This window comes from Andrena cerasifolii, chromosome 3 (assembly GCF_050908995.1).
Source record: "Andrena cerasifolii isolate SP2316 chromosome 3, iyAndCera1_principal, whole genome shotgun sequence".
NCBI classification, from domain to species: Eukaryota; Metazoa; Arthropoda; class Insecta; order Hymenoptera; family Andrenidae; genus Andrena; species Andrena cerasifolii.
Window position 1 is genome coordinate 16,783,091 of NC_135120.1, and position 6,000 is coordinate 16,789,090.

General features: G+C 43.2%; 1 long non-coding RNA gene across 1 annotated transcript; it reads right to left on the bottom strand.

Moving 5' to 3' along the window:
* Positions 1–3,136: 3,136 nt before the first annotated feature.
* Positions 3,137–5,778, bottom strand: LOC143367322 (uncharacterized). The gene is made up of 3 exons (XR_013085014.1): positions 5,603–5,778; positions 5,190–5,521; positions 3,137–3,415 (listed from the first exon to the last, which is right to left on the bottom strand). It is a non-coding gene; the product is annotated as an uncharacterized LOC143367322 (long non-coding RNA).
* Positions 5,779–6,000: the final 222 nt, after the last annotated feature.

Here is a 6,000-nt window from a genome sequence, read left to right on the forward strand (position 1 = left end):
GAGGAGAGGCCCAGAAAGTGGGTCGGGCCGTTAGAAGAGATCGCTTGTGCTGGGAATGTTTTGCCCAGCTTGTATTTAATATTATTTATTAATGTATACGCAGTGGCGTATTTAAAGAAAAAGGCCCCGCTGGCAAACGTTCTGGAACATCCTGTATACATAACAGAATTACAAATAAATTTACGCGCTTGTGGTACGATAATTATGGGAAACAAAAAGAAATATAGTGTTTGGATAGAATCATAAATTTTTTGGGAGGTCGGGTCCTCAGGGGGGCCTTGTGGACAGGGGCCCATGCGGCAACTGCTCATCGGCCGCCCGTTAAATCCGCCACTGTATAGGGAACGAGCCCTGTAACACACATAAGAGAACATGCCTATCAAGTAATCAATACTTATGCAAAATGTTCAGTAACGCCCTGTATAAGATAACAGATTATGTAACTTAGATTTAAATGCTGTACCAGTTTAGTTGAACAGATCTAGACAGTCGCAATATTTGTCGGCTACATTGCTGACAATAATTTTGCTTTAAATAGTGGAAATTTTAACTCCTAAGCAATACGAATCAATGCAAAAAGCATTATGCTTCTTAAAAGAAATAAACATCTTGCATCACGTAAAATAAAAACACAACTTCATCAATACACGCACAGTTGTATTTTAACTGACATGTGTATACACAAATATTGTACAAAGAACATTTACTATTTAGTCACTGTAAGTTGTAGTATCTTAATATATAAAGCAGAAAATGTTTGTGAGTTTGTCTGTCGCCTAAAAATTTTCGAACAGTAAACTCTGTGGTTACGAAATACGTCTCAGCTCATTATACCTAGCTAATTCAGATGAATGTGACTATTTTCACAAGAAATTTTTCTTTTTTTTATCAAATCAGAATCTAAATTTCGGGCGAAGCCGCGTAGTAAAGCTAGTAAATATAACAAAAACATAAAATAACATAAAATAAAATGTAAAGCAATAAAATAAAATAAAGTGAAATAAAATAAATAAAAACAAACAAAACAGTCTGAGCCCTAAGACCTAATTACAGCACCAAAGGTGCTTAAATTAATTTAAATTAAATTAAATTACTGAGGTAACAGTCTCCTATTATATAAGAAAATTAAATTCGTTAAACCTCGTTTCTTTACTAAATAGTGGACTAATGTATGAAAACTTAATCTTCTGGACAAAGCTGTTTGGTGACATTCCTCGTTTTTCCCCTAAACATGACCAGTTTACGTGATTGTTGCCATTTAATCCTCTGGACACCAACAGTTCGTGAAGAGATTGTCGTGGATGGAGCGCCAATGCGTCAGGATGCATCTAAAAGCGCACTCCGGTACGTATGAGCGAGCGGGAATATTCGCTATTACGTTATTCATGGGCTTAAAGCTCATCGTGTACTTACTCGGGGGTGGTGGAGAAAAAACGAACAGGCGCGGTCGCGCCGAGAGACGGATTTATACCCCCTTAGCGAAAGCTGGCTACTCGATTTTAATCCCACGCAATCCCACGCGACATTGTGCCTCTTCGTCGCTCCCCGTGAATCCCGGCGCCTTTCTATCCGCGTCCCCGTGTTGACGGCACTTCTCGCTCTCGACGTTGATCCCACAACAACGGCGGCCGAAAGTCTTCATTGTAATTTCTCGTACGACCAGAACCACCCTCTCGTGGCCTCTCCATTCGTTTATGTGGGAAAGCTGGGCTGACGTCGCTCGGATTTCGCTCGAAGAATGTCTTTCCTGGCGTCAGCTTATACAACGCAGGTAGACGGCACTTTGGCTTCTTGCCTCCACGAGCGCGTTCTTTACCGAACAACCATTCTGTTCTGATCTTACGCATCGTATTGAAGTCGATGGAGTGGTGGATTTTAAGGAACTAGTTACAAGCTCTATATAATTAGAATTGTAAATCAAAGTAACGCAACGTTGATCGACCGGGGAGGACGTTTCTGAGTTTGGAAGGTAAATCTAGAAAGTGGCATTCCATCTAGGAAGAGGAATGTAAGTAGTTGCCTATGTGATAGTTTTTAGCACTTTTTAGAATATATTATACCTAATTATATTTGTGTTTTCATGGAGCTGAAATAATCGGTAGTACGTACTGGTTGATACTGTGTTACGAGCCGAGGGTGATGTGATTGGCGGCTGCGAACCCGAGGATTTGTGATTGTTTGTTGGAGTTTGCTAGTTGCGGACGAACCGGTGCCTGGTTAACAACGGGAGCCACTAGGTTGTCGTTGACGAACCGGTGCCTGGATGACACCGGGAGCCACTAGGAATGTTGGTTTAGCCTCGTAACTTTATAACGCGAGACACCTCGAGCGATAAAGATGTATATCTGTGGGAATGATGATTGGATTCTCATAAAAGAACTCTGACAAGGGAACACCGTGAACCCGGACTCACCGATCGGAACGCTACTTTGTGGGTTTATGGAGTGACTCGAGACAAGAACAACGGTCTGATTGATTCGTTCCCAATTGCCCTTTAAGGGTGTGAAAAATAACCTCAAAGTCAAATAGGCACTCCCAATTTTTCGGGTAAAGTTAGGCTCTCACTACACCTCGCTTCGCCTCCGCTCATTTTATTCTTCCTATATTTTTCTTATGTATTTTGACAATTTGACTCACACTGCGCCTCGCTTCGGCGCGACTCCGAGCCGCGGATTCTTCCTCGAGAATATTTTGAGGAAGAGAGGCGAGGCGTAATGTGAGTCTACTGAATCGACGACTGCACAGGAAGAGGTTCTCTGAGCAACTGACCAAACACATGAACCGCGCCAAGCTCAGATAACATCAGGTACGGAAAAGTCAAGGTGACGCGAGCCTAGATGTGAGTGCCAAAAAGTACAAGAGACAAAAAGACTGTTTCACGCAAAAGCTTAATAGTGGAATAAATTTTGAAAAAAGTTTTTTTCGTCGGGTTATTTATTATTTAAACTCTTTAAAATTTTCTTGTGCGAGTCGTAACCGCAATTTTATTTTTACATAAATTTACAGGGATTTATTATAACTTCACCAATCGTAATTCGATTGAATATTGACACCTTTTGAATTCCCCAGAATTCACAGGCGCATATCCTGTTCCATCGTGATCCCAAATCGGCCAAAAAGTCACATCGCCCTCTGTCCCAGCCCATCGATATAACAGTTTGCAACGTTTTTCCAGATTTTCCTTTGAACGTTCATCGACGTCACCGTGGAATAATGTTTCAGCCGCGTAACGTACACGCACACAAGCCGTGTTCTGCATTCAGCGAGGGGCAGCGGACAGAATATCCGTGGCATCTGGTCGAAAGTGTGAGAGGGGCATTGTGCGTTGTGCATAGTTCGCATTTCCTCGGTACATTCTCGGACCTCGGTCCTGACCAGGAACATGATTAGTATACGCACACTTGACCTGGCCGACCTATTGTCGGGGAGGAGAGAGAAACACCATTATAACGATACTGAACACGAACACCCCATTATATTCGACACCCTGGGGGTATACCCCGTGTACCATCGTCTGTTGACGCTTTAGTAAAGTCCTTTGCCGGTGACACGCGAGCATGCGCTTGTGTACGTGCGATCCTTATGCGAAATTATAGCGAAGAATGCCCGTGTTCTATAACTACGCTGGTTCCAGACAGTGTATTAATAAATCGGGGTAATAAAATGAGAGGTAGAGAAACAAGATTTCGGTAAAATCGACGGGGGAAAAGGTTCGTGCGCGTGTGAATTTTAATTATAAACATTGACGTGGTTCACTTTATTTCTTTCGGGAACTGATGCTTGTTTAGGAAGCAGAGGACTTCGCGGTTTTAATGAATCGCTGTTGGAAAAAACGGGGATGCTTTATTTAACAAAACAGCGTTACCAAGAGAATTAAGTTTTGATACTTTAGTCCATCAGTAAAGAAACAAGGCTCTTTAAGCGAGTTTTCTTTAAACTCTTTTAACCTGATTTAATTCCAATTGTTTGATTATTTAATACTGACAACGATAAATAGCAGATAATAGTAATTATGAAAATTTAAAATCACATTATAACATTTCGACGGTACCACCTCTTAGAGCAAACTTACTCTCGCTGCCCAAATTTTTCAAAGCACCCTACTGCAAATAAAACCGAAATCTTTGAACGCTGTACTTTTATTGGTGATAAATATGAAATAAAATAGAATTCCTAGTGTAACCTAAAGTGATAGATCGAAATGATTAAATCACGCTCAACGCGATGTCTCATTGAATTCCCAGCAAAAAGGCACACAGCACTTCAGTGAAGAAAGTAGTTAAACCAATCGTAGACCACGTCAAGAAACGAGAAAATAATACTGTATCTACCTAATTTCTATCGAATTAGACAGCCCGTAAAAACCAAACAAAACCGCTCCCAATTAGCATAATTCCGTAAAGTCAAGAGCTGCGTGCTATTTGAAGCTGCATTTATCTCGGGGAATCCCGCGGGTCTCCTCGAGGCCGCAGAATTATCGGCGCGATTTAGATAAACCGGATAAAGCTGTTAATCTTCAGGGACAAACTTTACGTCCCGTCGATCGAGCCGACGTCCATCATTTGGGGACGAGGAGACGCTCCCAAAGACAAACGAGGCGGGCGGTACGTTATCGGATAATTTTCGCGGATTCCAAGCTAAACTACCGAAATGATGGATCGACCGGCGGAGTAGCGGCTGAGTCGGAGGGATCGGTAACGTGTGAAATTTTTGAAAGCCACGCGGTAAGCGCGATCTCGCGCTCGACCGTGCGTGCACGTTTAGGTACACACGTTGCTTGAACAATTTATGATCTTCCAACCCCTCTTGTCCCTCTCGCCCTTTCCCCGTTATTCTCTCCGTTCTCCCATCGCCAGCCCGTTCGCCCAGTCTCTCTCGTTTTCCCTGAAATTTTCCTGCTCCACTCTCCACACCTTTCTCCACCCTCTCCTTCGCCTTTCATCCCTCTCGCCCTCTTTCCTCCTCTTCGTTCGATTCTGTTTCCACACACGCGTGTACACACATCTTTCCCTGTCCCTTTGCCCCCTCCCCCCTCCCCCATCCCGCCACCCTCCCTCTTTCTCCCTCTCTCTATCTCTCCCTTTCCCACCTCATCTTCTGCTCTACCTCTCGAAATCGCGTCAGCATTTAGCCAGCAGTATATTAGGCGAAATACAAGCGGATATCCTCTCACGGGCCATTACTGTTACCTTTGATCATCGCATGACCGGAGAGTGGTTAACGCTGCGTCATCAGAGCATGAATTTCTCTCTATCTGCCCAGTATAATTTACAATCCGTGTCGGCTTTCTCGTTGAACGTCCAGCTTTCTCGTCCTCCTAACCCCTCGAACCAAGCACCCCCGGCCGTCGAGCTCTGCCTATTACCAGAGCCGCTTAATTCTTCGTTTTCACGCTCGCTCGTCGAAATCGCGATCGTCTCGATTGTCGAATTATTAGATTATTCGGGTTGAGGGGAGGTATTGAGCGTATGCCGGATATACGGGGATGCGAGATAGATCCTCCAAGGAGGTTGGTTCGATGCTGGAAGATTTAGAATTAAGTTGAGCGTTCGTGGGTTTTTAATATCTAGTTGGTTCGAGTAGAAAAGAATTTTGTACTAACAAGGGGAGGACACCATGAGGTAGACACCGATTTTGAGGAGCCTTGGCACGATGGATTTATGTCGAAAGTAACTAAATAGGTGTCCGAGCGTTTCTGCCAATGGGCCTTAATAATAGAGATATTTACATGGAAATTATTAAAAATTTTATAGCGGCCTTGGGGTTTTAGTAGGTAAAAATTCCACACTACCCTGGCGCCCGCCGGAGATTCCCCTCTGGAGGCGTCGGGGTGCCTTTTGAAGATTTCTCCGCGTTAAAAAAAAACTTTATAATTTTTTTTTTATAAATTATTTTTTTTTATAATTTTTTTTTTAACTTGGGGAAATCTTCAAAAGGCACACCGACTCCTTCAGAGAGGAATCCCCCGGGGACGCCAGGGTAGTATGGGATTTTTACCTA